Source organism: Hypomesus nipponensis, chromosome 14, assembly GCF_054491055.1.
Source record: "Hypomesus nipponensis isolate SF chromosome 14, ASM5449105v1, whole genome shotgun sequence".
Lineage (NCBI taxonomy): Eukaryota > Metazoa > Chordata > Actinopteri > Osmeriformes > Osmeridae > Hypomesus > Hypomesus nipponensis.
In genome coordinates this window covers 9,594,637-9,609,666 of record NC_140374.1, presented here as the reverse complement: position 1 = coordinate 9,609,666, position 15,030 = coordinate 9,594,637, and the positions used below count along the sequence as shown (strand labels likewise).

Here is a 15,030-nt window from a genome sequence, read left to right as displayed (position 1 = left end):
GTAAAGGCCGAAGCCGAATGCGCGGCTATCAGAGCAAAGGCGCAAGCACTCGAATTTAAACATGAGCTTGATCTCGAGGAGGCAAAATTAAAGGCTCGAAGAGAAAGAGTGGAATTGGACGGTGAACTTGCCGCTGCAGAAGCAAAGGCTAGGGTGTACAGAGAGGCCGAGGAAGAGCGCTCAAGAGCCCTATCTGGCTTACCAGGGTATCGCACACCACCAGAGCACATCCCTGTGACATTAAGGCGTAGAGACCTCAGCTCTTGCAACCGGAACTCAAACTCGCTCCGCGCAAACCGCACGCCCACCGACTGTTGACGCTACTCCTACAGGCAGGCCAAGGACAAGCCCAAGCAGTTCACTTGATAAAACTATCACTGATGTTTTAAAAAGGCAAACTGAGATCACTGAAATGCTAGTCAAACAGCAAACACTTGCGCTTCTCCCAGACATAGAAATCCCCATATTTGATGGTGATCCGTTACAATACAGGACATTCACGAAAGCGTTTGAACAGTGTGTTGAAAGGAAAACAGAAAATATGAGTGACAGGCTGTACTACCTGCAACAGTATACAAGGGGTCAGCCCAAAAACCTTGTTAGTAGCCTATTGAATATGGACCCTGCTGTCGCGTACAATGAGGCTAAAGAACAGCTTGAGTACAATTTTGGAAACTGCTGTAAAGTGACATCAGCTTACATGAACAAAGCCTTGAACTGGCCAGCCATCAAGCCAGAAGACGGCAATGAGTTAAGATCCTATGCTCTTTTCTTGTGTAGCTGCTACAACACTATGAAAGACGTTGATGATTTAAGAGACCTCGAAAGCTCCACCAACCTGAAGCTTATCACATCTAAACTTCCTTTTAGGATGAAGGACCAATGGCGAACAATTGTGTGTAGCTTGCAAGATCAAAACAAACGTAGAGCAACTTTTAAGGACTTGCTCGAGTTTATCGAAAGGCAATCAAGAGCAATGTTTCATCCAGTGTTTGGTGACATACAAACCCCAACTGGGAATAAAGGCCCAAAACCTAAACCACAAGATTGAATACAAGTGGTAGATTCTCCAGCGTTGCTACTACAGTTGCCCAAGTACCTGAACCTAAAAGTAATGAGTCATTGGAACACAAACAGAAAACAAACGCCCTTCAACCGCCTTGTTTATTCTGCGACAGGAATCACACGTTTGAACGTTGTGAAGTGTTTCAGAAGAAACTGAATAAGGAAAAGATTGAATTCCTGAAAACAAATGGAATCTGCTTTGGATGTCTTACCAAAGGACATGTAAGCAAAACCTGCAAAGGCAGAATGAAATGTGAAACGTGCTCTTTACTGCATCCAACAATTCTTCACATTCATACTGGACGAGAGAAAGACTGGAATAAAAGTGACCAAATCCTATCTGGAAGCAAACCGCTGAATAGCGCTATGGTGTCCGTGGAAGATGATGACCCAATGATGGGGGCCAGTCAATCAAAGCAATGCACTCTTGCCATCGTACCAGTAAGAGTAAAGATGTCAAATTCGGACACAGTGATAAATACACATGCATTCTTGGATCCAGGTAGCTCGGCCACATTCTGTACAGAGTCACTGAAAAGAAAGTGAAATGTCACGAGTAAACATGTCTCAATACTACTGTGCACAATGGGACAGGAGAAAAGGGTTTCCCAGCAGTATAGTCTTTGGTCTCGAAGTCAGCAGTATGGAAGACCTGCTGTATCATAAGCTCCCAGAGGTCTACACACAGTCAAAGTTACCGGTTTCAGAACGACACATACCCACTCAAAACTCCATAAACAAGTGGCAATACTTACGGGAAGTAAAAATTCCACAGTTGGATGCCGACATCGAGTTGTTGATTGGCATAAATGCTGCAAAGCTTATGGAGCCTTGGAAGGTAATAAACAGTAGAGGTAATGGGCCATATGCTGTTCGAACACCTTTAGGATGGGTCGTCAATGGGCTCATGCAAGAAACGACCTGTCAAAAGGAAGGAAGCCACTCCTGTACTGCAAATCGTATATCCGTGGCAGAATTGAGTGACTTGTTGATAAAGCAGTACCACCATGATTTCCCGGAACTGGCAGCTGAAGAGAAATCAGAGATGTCTGTTGAAGACAAACGGTTTACATCTGTAATGAAAGGTTCAAAAGAACTAAGAAATGGTCATTATTACTTACCGTTTAAAGACAGTAATGTGACTATGCCAAACAATTACCAACAGGCACAGCAGCGTATCATGTCACTGAAAAGGAAATTGGAAAAAAACGAACAGTACCACAAGGAATATGCAACCTTTCTAGAAGCAGTGATCGAAAAGGGACATGCAGAGGTGGTTCCACGTGATGAGTTGGAAACACAAAGTGGAAAAAGGTGGTACATTCCACATCATGGTGTACATCACCCAAAGAAGGGTTCACTGAGAGTCGTATTTGACTGCTCAGCTTCCTTTCAGGGAACATCATTGAATAACACACTGATCCAGGGTCCGAACCTCACCAGCAACCTTGTTAGTGTTCTGTTGCGTTTCCGCCAGGAACCAATAGCGTTTATGGCAGACATTGAAGGTATGTTTCACCAAGTGAGAGTCACGGAGAATCATGTGAACTTTCTGAGATTTCTATGGTGGCCAAATGGTGACACAAAGCAACAGCTAAAAGAGTATAGAATGACAGTACACTTATTTGGAGCCACATCGTCACCAAGTTGTGCTAGTTTTGCCCTACGACAAACCGCGGAAGACTTTAAGGATCTCTTTCTGCCTGAAACAGTGGAAACAATTAAGAATAACTTTCACGTCGATGATTGCTTGAAGTCCGTGGCCACTGAGTCTGATGCTATGGTGTTGTGCAAAGAGCTTGAAGCAGCCTGCTCGATGGGAGGCTTTAGATTGCACAAATGGATCAGTAACAGCAGAACAGTGCTGATGGCCATACCACAGGCAGACAGAGCAAAGGAGGTTAAGGATCTTGATCTGGAATACAGTGAACTCCCAACAGAAAGAAGTCTTGGCATTCAGTGGCAAATTGAAAGAGATAAACTCACGTTCGCAGTGAGCCTGAAAGGACAGCCATGTACACGAAGGGGAATACTGTCCATCATATCCTCTGTGTACGACCCTCTCGGTTTTATCTGTCCGTTCATCCTAACTGCTAAAACCATTCTGCAGGACCTCTGCAGGCACAGTTACGCTTGGGATAAAGAGCTACCAGACGACTATGTCAAGCCGTGGCAAGAATGGATGGCAGGGTTAAGTCACATCAAAGAGCTCAGTGTAGACCGATGCTTTAAACCAAAGGGCTTTGGTCCAGTGACATCTGCCCAACTTCATCATTTCAGTGATGCCTCTGAAAGTGGATATGGATGTGTCACATACCTCAGCCTCAAAAACGCAAAGAATGAACTGCACACCACGTTTCTAATGGGCAAATCACGAGTTGCACCATTGAAACAAACAACAATGCCAAGAATGGAACTAACTGCAGCGATGCTAGCAGCTCGTATGGATGGACTGCTGAAAGCAGCATTACAGCTTACACTGAAGAATTCAGTTTTTTGGACTGACAGTAAGTCAACGTTGAAGTACCTTCAGAATGAGAACAAAAGATTCAAAACATTTGTGGCAAACAGAGTGAACACAATCAGAGAAACAACACAAATCAAACAGTGGAGATACATTCACACCAAACAAAACCCAGCAGATTGTGCATCCCGTGGTCTTAAGGCCAGCGCACTTCTGAACTCGCACACTTGGCTGAATGGCCCAGAGTTCCTCAAGGACAATGAATCAGAATGGCCCAGTTCTGACCATGCTTTACAAACATGTAACGAAGATGATGACGCAGATGGAAACAAGTACAATACTTATCCGACATTTTCTGGAAAAGATGGATTAGGGAATATCTTCCTACATTACAGGAAAGACAAAAATGGTTCAAACAGAAAAGAAACTACATGTGTGGAGATATTGTGTTAATTGCAGACCCTACTGCCCCTAGGGGATCTTGGATGTTGGGGAGGGTTATTGACACTAAGACAGATTCGAAGGGAATTGTTCGTAGTGTGAGTCTGAAAACAAAGACCAGTGTTTTGGATAGACCCATTACAAAGGTTTGTTTACTGGTGGAAAATGATATGTGAATATGAATGTCAATGTTTATGCGACACTACCTACCTGCATGAGTGAACTGGTACACGTACACTGACATCCCGGATCGATACATGCCCTGGAGGAAGATTCCGTTTCGTGCACACATGCGCACATATGCTTGCGTGTATCGCACATACATCGCACGCCACATACAAGTGCAGAACTGGACATTGAATTGCACGTGGCCTCTTGGCACAATGGATTTTGTACTAACCTGATTTGTGTAAAAAAGGAACTTATGTAATGACGTGGAAATGGTTTAACATGGCTCCAAACTGTTGTTTAATATGTTAATGTACCTGTTTAGCCGGTAGCAATAAGGCGGCCGGTGTGTAGGAGCCATTTATGATTTGTTAGAAATTCTCTGATTTCAAGTCGAGATTATGACCCTGCTGGCAGAACCAAGTAATGGCACCTAGAACAGTTAATTGATCGCCTCACCTGTGTTAATCGTGTTTAATTAGGAGGTGAATCCCTACAAGAAGATGGCATTGTGTGTTGCGTTTGGTAGAGAGCCTGTTGTGGAAAGTTGGAGTTTAGAGACGCTAGCAGGCATATGGTTTTTCAATTTTTTCTGAATCTGTTTTTGCACCTTTTACTTTACCATTGATATTTTGTGACAACACCTAAGTTTAAATAAACAAATTCAATATTGAAAACTCCTACGGCGTCAAGATGGAAGTGACTGATTAGAGGACACTACACTCAGCTATACATGTCCATAAAGCCTGGAGAATTTCCACATGCTATGGAAAAATGTGTTTCCGGGTTGAGAACTTGGATGACAGCAAATTTCCTTCTTCTTAATTCAGATAAAACTGAGGTTCAAATTTTCAGCCCTAGAAAATACAGAAATAATTTATCCAATCTGACCTTAAACTTAGATGGCGTCAAAGTATCTCAAAGCCAGTTGGTAAAAAATTTAGGAGTCACATTGGACCCAGACCTTTCGTTTGAGTACCATATTAAACAAATCACCAGAACTTTTTCCATCTATGTAATATTGCCAAAATACGAAAATTCCTCTCAAAGGATGATGCTGAACAAAGCAGATCAATGGCTTGTGATCAGTGCTGATTGTGAATCTTCGTCCATATATATACTTGTGAAATCGCTTGATTTTGTTTAGACAAACAAAACGCATCTTCTTGTTCTTTCTTCCAAGTCCACTGAGTGTCTTTTCTTAATCTGTGTAATGGTGCTAGACGTGTGGCGAGATTAGGAAGGAACTTATTATAATAGTTTAAAAGGCCAAGATATGCTTTCAGCTCAGTCACTGTGGTTGGAGGTGGAGCTTCCTCGATGGCTGTTACCTTGCTCAGCACTGGGTGCAGGCCTTCAGCATCAATCTTGTGACCCAAGTACTCAACCTGGTCTTGCAAGAATGCACACTTGCTTCTGCGCAGTCGCAGTCCTGCCTCTTCCAGTCGTCTGAGTACCTCCTCCAGCGTGCTCAGATGCTCTACAGTGTCTCTTCCAGTCAGTAAAATGTTGTCAAGGTAAACAGCTACTCCGGGCAGGCCTTGCAACAAACTCTCCATCGTTCTCTGAAATATGGCTGGAGCAGATGAAACTCCGAACGGGAGCCTATTGAAGGTGAAAAGGCCTCTGTGTGTGTTTATCGTTAGGTATTTCTTGGAGTCATCATCCATCACAATCTGCAGATAGGCGTGGCTTAAATCAAGTTTGGAGAACCGTGTCCCTCTTGCCAGTGTATTGAACAGGTCTTCTACACGGGGAATAGGGTATTGTTCTAGTGAGGAGGCGCTGTTTACTGTTAGTTTGTAATCGCCACATATTCTAATATTCCCACTCAGTGTACTTGACAGGTGTTATGATGCCCTCTTTCAGGAGCCTATCTATCTCTTCTTCTACTTTCGCCCTCATGGCATACGGAACTGAGCGGGGCCTATAGAACTTTGGACGGGCATTCGCAGACACACGGATTGTTGCCTTCATGCCTTTTAACATGCCTAGTTCTTTTTTGAAAACATCCTCATGCTTTGACAGTACTTCCTGTAGCTCATGTGCATCTGTTTTTACATGTTTAATTTCATCCCACTTGAGCTTTAAAGCCTCCAGCCAGCCTCTACCTAACAAGCTAGGTCCAGTGCCCTTCACCACCACTAGGGGTAATGTCTTAATTTGCTGAGCATAGTTTACTTCTACTTCAGAAACTCCCACTACTTTGATTTTTTCTCCTGTGAATGACTTCAGAGACATTTTGCTTTTATTTAATTTGGGCCTTTTCTTTTCTTTCCACATCTCATTGAATTTATTTTCATTCATAATACTCACACTGCATCCTGTGTCTATTTCGAAGTGTACTTTCTTTTTATTCTCTTCCACGTTGACTTCGAATGGTTTAATTCTCTGCATGGAAGTTTCTGTATTCAGGCATGCCAGTATGAATGCTTCTTCGTCATCAGAGCTATCATCATCATTTTGTCTCTTACACACGTTGTGTGACCTGTGTGGACGGGGTTGAAAGCGTGTGCGCAGCCGCTCTGCTCTGTGTGCCTTGGTTTCACTGGGACGGGCATCATCCTTACTTTTATTCCTACAAGCCTTAGCGAAGTGCCTTACTCTCCCGCAGAAATGACACTTGGCATCTTTAAATCTACATTCGGCTGCACTGTGCCTTCCGTGACAACGATAACAATCTCTCTCTTTGTTTCTCCATTCTCATCTTGTCTCATTTCCCTCCGTTTTCATGCTGTTACATGCTACGGCCGCCCTTTGTAGGTCTTGGGCATTTTTACTTGCAGTTTCTGCAGCTACTGCTATCTTAAATGCTTTTTCAAACGTCAGGTGTATGTCGGAGAGCAGACGTCTTTGAATCCGGTCGTCATTCAACGCACACAAGACGATCTCTTAACCTTTGCTCCAGTGTAGTGCCAAAGTTACAGTCATGAGCTAGTCGTCTGAGCTCCGCTACATATGCACTCACAGATTCCGTAGGCTGACGTGAACGCGAGTCAAACACATATCTCTGCAGCATCTCGCTTGGTTTAGGATTGAAGTGCTCTTTCATTACTTGTTTTAACTGATCGAATGTTTTCGCAGATGGCTTCTCTGGACTCACCAGGTTCCTCATGAGCTTGTACGTTGCTGGACCGACCACGCTGATTAGGATAGCCCTCCATTTCTCTCCATCATCGATCCAATTAGCTTCAAAAAACTGATCGAGAACCTCGCAGTACTCTTCCCAAGTCTGCTCTTTTGCATCAAAAGTTGACAGGGTGCCTATCATCATCGTAGTCAACTTTCCATTTTGCTCGTTACCTCCAGTCCAATAGCACTTTGCACGTTCCTGCCGTCTGCCACCTGCGGTCATCCCAAAGCAATCCGACTTTTAATCAGGCCCTTTTCTCCTCCATCCAGTATCCTCGTCGCCAATATGTGATATGTGAACGTAGTGTCCATTAAATGAGGATTCAATCCAGATGATCATGTTCAGTATTTAATATAAGAACTCACAGAGGTTGTAGATGACAGACATCACTCAGGTTGGGTCTCTGCTAATCTACTGTCAAGATCTTGACCTTCAGGGTTAACTGTACCTCCTGATGGAGTGGGGTGGTATTGCAATAGTATCTATATGAACCAGATAATCACGATACCACACTAGCATAGCCATTTCTAGCTCTGCTTCACAATATTGCTTTATCACAATTTATTGTTAATAAAGTACCAGACATATACATATTACACCAGTTACCAATTGACCTTATGTGTTAATATACCTAAAATGTCAATAAATCAAGATGCTGCTACTGTCTGTCCCGTTGAAAATCATTCAAACAGGTTGCCAGCAGTGTTTTTTTTGCGAGCAACTTGAACCAAGTGATCACGAGTCGGCGAGATCAAAGAGTGTCGTAGCTCTCTTTTTATATGCCTCTGGCCCATCAGTTGCGAAGCCACGCAGTGAAAGGGTGTATTGTTGACTTGTTGTAGCACACGAACATAGCATTTCTGGCACAAGTCCTACTAATTATTTAAAAATCCTGTAAAGTAAATTCCATGTTTTGCTTCTAAGTACATTATATAAGTGTGAGATTAGTTCCTGAAATGTGGAGTTAGACCAAAGAACAGTTTCTCTTCCGTTTTCAGATCAGGTTTTAATGGGCGGAGCCAAACAACTCCCCATCTACGTCATTCCTCCCCATCTACATCAGATCACTGAATGGCTCCTCCTGCTGTACTGTTATTGTAGCTTACATCAGATAGCTAGCTAGCTTTAGGATGTCTCCCACCACCCGCAACTGCTTCTTCCCTGGATGCAAGAACTCCAGCTGCGCTGCAACACCATTTAAGTACCCTATTGATAATGAAAAGAAAAATAGGTGGATAGATTTTGTGAAGAGCCACGCTCATGGAAAGCTTTGGATAAACTCCAACGCCTCTGCACTGACCATTTCACGGTGGACAGTTTTAACCAGAGACAGACAGGGTTCACCAACACACGGCTTCTCTTGCAGCACGGAGCGCCCCCCCCCCCCCCCAGCCGTTCATCCTCCGGTCGCACTTGGACCATCCACCGCCGCCAGCACTTCATCACTCAGTTCTGTGTACTTGTTATAATTATACTAGATAACTTTTCCAGAGGTATTAGTTAGTGAAAACCGCTAACTTGATATTAGGCTACTCAGTGTAGCATGATGGTATTTTGGTGAAATGGTAGCTAATGTAATAGAAGTAACTACTTGGAGAGGTCACTGTCTGTGCTGTCTCTGGTGTGAATGTTTACTCCTGTGTTACAGCTCAGAATGATCAATTTTATTTATATGCATCTGTATGTTTCACTCATTGAACAAATACATTCTAATTCTATACTGTTTTGTTCGGCTTGATGTAGCGTTCATTATCTGGGTCGTAGGTAGCTTACTTGAGAGAGGCGGCGCCTCCCATCGAGGGGGGCGAGCTTCAGCTCCTTCAGGGGACATGCCCCCCCCCAGTCTCGAACAGAGAAGACTACTGATTTTCTAACATAGTCCTACTTGTCTGTGTGTTTTTAGGGTTCCTCCGTCAGGAGAACCCTATTGTAATTGTTGGTATTCTTATTATTGGTGGCCAAGCCGCGAAGGGGCGATCCTTTGAGCCTTGAAGCGAGAGCAGCCTTTCAAATTCTCTCACTAACTTCAATGGAGAGGAGGGTAAAATGTGTCTGAGAATTTCGAAAGTATACGTGTTTTTAAACTGCCGGTAGAGTCGTATTTCTGACCGCACAGATATATAAAGGACATGTCTGGTTTAGGGAGAGTCTCGGAAAATATCCAAATTTTTTGGATTGGACGTATAGTTTTGCGTCTAGGTTAACTTGTTTGAGGTGTGGATGCTAGGTAAATGTTGGTTATTCTCTGCCCTCAGCGTGTTAGCAATCATAGCTGCACTATCACCGTGGCAACCAAACAAACAAGCACCATGAAAGCAGAATTGGGTAACGTTTTGGAAACTGCAGGCAGAGACGTATTTCTGACCGCAGAGACATATAAAGGACATCGCTGGTTTTCGGCAGAGTCTTGGGTCTCGGAAAATATCCACATTTTTGGGATTGGACGTATAGGTTTGCGTCTAGGTTAGCTTGTTTGAGGTGTGGATGCTAGCTAAATGTGTAATTCTCTCTGCCCAGTTCGTTAGCGAGTACAGCTGATCCATTGCCATGGCAACCAAACAGACACTTACCATGAAAGCAGAATTGGGTAACATTTTGGAAACTGCCAAAAGAGTTGTATTTCTGACCGCACAGACACATAAAGGATATCAATGGTATCGTCAGAGTCTTGGGTCTCGGAATATATAATTAGTTTTTGGATTGGACGTACAGTTTTGCGTCTAGGTTAACTTGTTTGAGGTGTGGATGCTAGGTAAATGTTTGTTTTTCTCTTATAATCGAGCTAGCGCGATATGGCTCTCCATTTGACTTTTTCTTCAACTACAGTATCGACCAAATTGGCCAAACAAGGTATGTACATTGAGCTTAAAATGTACATGATCTAGCTAGATCGTTTTTATTTTAGCAAGTTTCACAGAAATCTGCAAAAATCGAGGCTCAAGACAGTCATAGCTAACCGTCACGAACAGCCAAACCAGGGCTGGGGTAAGTGTTTGCTGCAGCTGGCGTTAATCCTACGAACAAACGCATCGTTACTGGAAAGTTTTTACTTTTAATTGACGATATTGAACACAGATGTAAAGTAACTTGTCTTTACTCTAAATTTCTTCTCCGTTTTCAATTTGAAGTAGTAGATCTACATACCACTTTGACACACTTGCAAGAAATGATCCGGCGGTTAGAGAGAGTAACATGGTCTTGTTTATTATTAAAAAAACTCACCAGGGACAACGACAACATCGGCAACCTTGCACTATGGATTATTATTTTGATGTCATATTAAATTAAGTGTCTGAACAGGACTGGTTGTGCAGGCACGCATTATAAGTTTGTCCTCCGTCTTGAACCTGAAACCCAGATTCTATTGTCCAGATTCTAAATGTTGCCAGTCTGTTGCCAATGAAATGACCAACGGTTGCTACGTTTTTCCAGCAAGTTCAAGTCATTCCAGTGTTGTCCTTCTACCTTCAAATTCGTTCAACCCAGACTTGAGCAACTGGTTTTCTGCTCAATTTTCACATTTTCCTGCAGCTCATCTTTCTCAAATGTACCCCTTTTTGTTTTGCATTTTTCTTCTTCTTTTCTTCTGTTTTCTGCCTTCATCTTGCTCCAGGTCCTTTCAAAAATACATTTCACAGCAGTATCTTCCAACTGCCAGTACTTAAGCATTTTTTCCCTCTTTTCTGTACTTTTCTGCCTTCATCTTGCTGCAGGTCCTTTCTAACATACATTTCAGGCCTTTTGAAACTCCAGCAAATATTTTTTTGCTAAATGTTCAAATTTTTATGCATTGTTTCTCTTCTTTCTGATTTTTTTCACTTTGTTTAGCATTTTTCTTCTCTTTTCTGTCGTTTTATGCCTTCGTCCGGCTCCATCCCCTATTTAAAATACCTTTCGGTGGCTTTGAAGCTTCAGCTTATAACTTTCTGAAAATGTTCACAATTTTCAGCTTTTTTAGCATGGTCAGCTATCCCCATTCAGGTTTTCAGCATTCTCACTGCTATTTCGCAGGAACAGCCTTTTCTAGTTATTCAATGTTGTTCATTTTTGTAAGGCTACGTGATGGTCTAATTTTCGTGTTCATCTTAATTAAAACCATACTTGTGTATTTGAGAACTGTAATTTTCATACAATTTAACAAGCTTTGTTAAATTGCTGCACTGGGGATCTCATTCTATTACGACTGAAACTGTTAGCTGCTCCTGGCATTCTCTAATCCCTGTTCTCCTCTCTGTCCCCCCCACACATCCCCTGTGATGTGGGGGGTCTGAGCTGTCAGGACCTGCCTGGTCGTCGGTCTACCAAAGCTGGACCAGGTCGTCAACCGGAAACCAGCCTCCATGACGGCCAACAGCGAGTTTCCAGGTCCCATCCAACGTCTATAAAGCCGAACAATGGATTTTTGGTGTTTCAAAACCCATTGACATTGTATGACTATGTTTAGCTTGTGTTCTGCTCCTCTCTCTTACCAACCGTCTCTAGAGGAGGGGATCCCTCTCTGAATTGCTCCTCCCAAGGTTTCTTCCATTTTTTCTCCCGTTGGGAGTTTTTCCTTGTCTTCCTTGAGGGTTTAGGTTGGTTGAGGGGCAGTTCTATGGGCGTATGTGAAGCCCTCTGTGACATGCTTGCGTGTAAAAAGGGCGATACAAATAAATTTGATTTGATACAATAAATATGTTTTACTGTGATGTACTGGTCTACACCACACTTTGTAATGTTCTGCAAACAGTATAAGGGCGGTAGAATGCTTAAGTGTATGGAAGTATTAAATGACTGCTGATACAGTGGTAGCTTACACAACCACTCTGCTTATATAGCCGTCTCATTCCTTACATTTGTGATATGTATTGTGCCTCTTGAAATTCAACTTTTTCTTTGATTGCTTCACAACGTTCAAACGTATTCTCCCGCATTGTATTTAAGCACTTAGCTTTGTGAGATGGTGAAGTTCAGCTACTACACTGCCTCTTTAGAGTGAGTCACACATTTTCAAAATTAATTTCAGCTTGCAGGTATTTTCTCATTTCTGTATTTTCAGCCATTAAAAAAAATAATTTCAGATTTCAGCATTCCAACGCATTTTCAGCAGGAAATGCCTTTTCTAGTTGTTGGAATGCTGCTTCAGCATTCCAAGTATTGTTCTTTGAATCTTTATTCAACTTATTGTTGGAATGCTGCTTCAGCATTCCAAGTATTGTTCTTTGAATCTTTATTCAACTTATTGTTGGAATGCTGCTTCAGCATTCCAAGTATTGTTCTTTGAATCTTTATTCAACTTATTATTGTTGGAATGCTGCTTCAGCATTCCAAGTATTGTTCTTTGAATCTTTATTCAACTTATTATTGTTGGAATGCTGCTTCAGCATTCCAAGTATTGTTCTTTGAATCTTTATTCAACTTATTATTATTATTATTATTATTTATCTTCTATTTCTTCCGTGGCAGTTCAACTTTCAGCTTATACCGCATTGTAGGCAATTTAAGCTCTTATAGCTTTGTTGATGCAGTTCAGCTTCCACACTGCCTCTTGAAATTAAACTTTTTCTTCGATTGCTTCACAACGTTCAAACGTATTCTCCCGCATAGTTTTTAAGCACTGAGCTTCGTTAGATGATGCAGTTCAACTTCCACACTCCCTCTTTTGAGTAAGTCATACATTTGTTAAATTAATTTCAGTTTGAAGGTATTTTCTCATTTCTGTATTTTCAGCCATTTGAAAAAAAAAAATCTGATTTCAGCATTCCAACGCATTTTCAGCAGGAAATGCATGTTCTAGTTATTGTTGGAATGCTGCTTCAGCATTCCAAGTATTGTTCTTTGAATCTTTATTCAACTTATTATTGTTGGAATGCTGCTTCAGCATTCCAAGTATTGTTCTTTGAATCTTTATTCAACTTATTATTATTGTTGGAATGCTGCTTCAGCATTCCAAGTATTGTTCTTTGAATCTTTATTCAACTTATTATTATTTATCTTCTATTTCTTCCGTGGCACCTTTCAGCGCCTTCAAATCTTCAGCTATTTAAACCATTCAACTATCAAAAAATTCAGCAGTTTCAGGCCATGGGGGCTATGACTTTTCAGCTTTGTACCTCTTATAGTTGAATTAATATAAATCAATATTCATAATATTTTTAACATGGGTTTCCAATGGAGTTTTCTTTCAAATCCTTTCAAACTTCTTCAAACTTCTTCAACTTCCAAATCCTTCTTCTTCCTCAATCTTTCAGCTAGAGCCACCATTTAAACTTTAAAACGTTGACAAAACCCTAAACTATTTTTAAATAATTCAGCTTTTTGATATCTATTCAACTTTTTTTTATATCACTGATTATGTTTCATGACTTTTTCGAACCGTTTCTGAGATTTACATGGGTGTGTACGAGGAAGCCCAGAGTGCAGACTGAATCGCTTAGAGCGGAAGGAAGCTTCTGGTGTCGTTGAAAACATATTTCTAGTTTGCCAGCATTGCCACAATTTTCGCTCTTCATGCTTCGTTTTTGGATCAATAGATAGCTAATTTTGTGCTATTTGTAGACAGTTGTGTGTGGAATCCAAAAGACTTACACATTTTTTCAGAGCCCCACGAAAGCGAGAGAACGTCCAACTCTCGCCCCATAGAGTCCAATGCAAATGTGGTGACAAATTCGTCACAGAAAACAAAAAATAACAAGATTTATAAACTGCCGTTATAGTCGTATTTCTCAACGCACAGCCATATAAAGGACATCTCTGGTTTCGGCAGAGTCTTGGGTCTCGGAAAATATCTTTATTTTTTGGATTGGACGTATAGTTTTGCATCTACGTTAACTTGTTTGAGGTGTGGATTCTTGCTAAATTTCTGGAAGTCTCTGCCTTCAGCGCATTAGCAGCCATAGCTGCACCATCACCGTGGCAACCACACAAACAAGCGCCAGTCTCTTACACAGGTGATTGGTATTAGCTGATTAGTGGAGACACAAGACAAGCGATTCAGTCAACTCGTCTCATTAAAAGACTGACTAAGAGCACCACAACTCAACTACTACCACTACTGATACTGCTATATCTTATGCCACACAACAACTACTAATTCTGAAGATGCTGCTAATATCTCTTTTACTAACTACTATGCTAATGCTACTGTTTTCTTCTACTACGCCACTGAGTGCGTTCTCTTGACCATGAAAAACCCGATAGCAATTGTCACTTTATACCAATAATAAGATTACTCCGTTTACATGTGTAATTAGTTATGCGATTACTCAAACACGTCTACATGATTCTTTTTATTAATCGTTGTATGGTCCACGGACAAAACGTGCACCATCATTCTTCTGCAGCAAAGTGTCGTCGTGTCTTCCCGTATCAGCCCTACTACTGCTGTATGTTTCATTCAATCAAAACATTGAATCCTACTAGGAAAGACGAGTAAACACACTCAATGATAGGCTACATCTGCTACTGATATTACTATCCCAACTCTAATTTCAGCTGTTAAAACTATAATATTTTCGTTACAACGATAACTTCTTCTGTTTAACAGTTCAACTTTCAGCTTATCCCGCATTGTAGGCAATTTAAGCTCTTATAGCTTTGTTGATGCAGTTCAGCTTCCACACTGCCTCTTGAAATTAAACTTTTTTGCTTCACAACGTTCAAACGTATTCTCCCGCATAGTTTTTAAGCACTGAGCTTCGTTAGATGATGCAGTTCAGCTTCCACACTCCCTCTTTTGAGTAAGTCATACATTTGTTAAATCAATTTCAGTTTGAAGGTA

The 15,030-nt window shown here is 41.6% G+C and overlaps 1 pseudogene; it reads right to left on the bottom strand.

Moving 5' to 3' along the window:
* Positions 1–5,223: 5,223 nt before the first annotated feature.
* LOC146258527 (uncharacterized) lies at positions 5,224–7,526 on the bottom strand (annotated as a pseudogene).
* Positions 7,527–15,030: the final 7,504 nt, after the last annotated feature.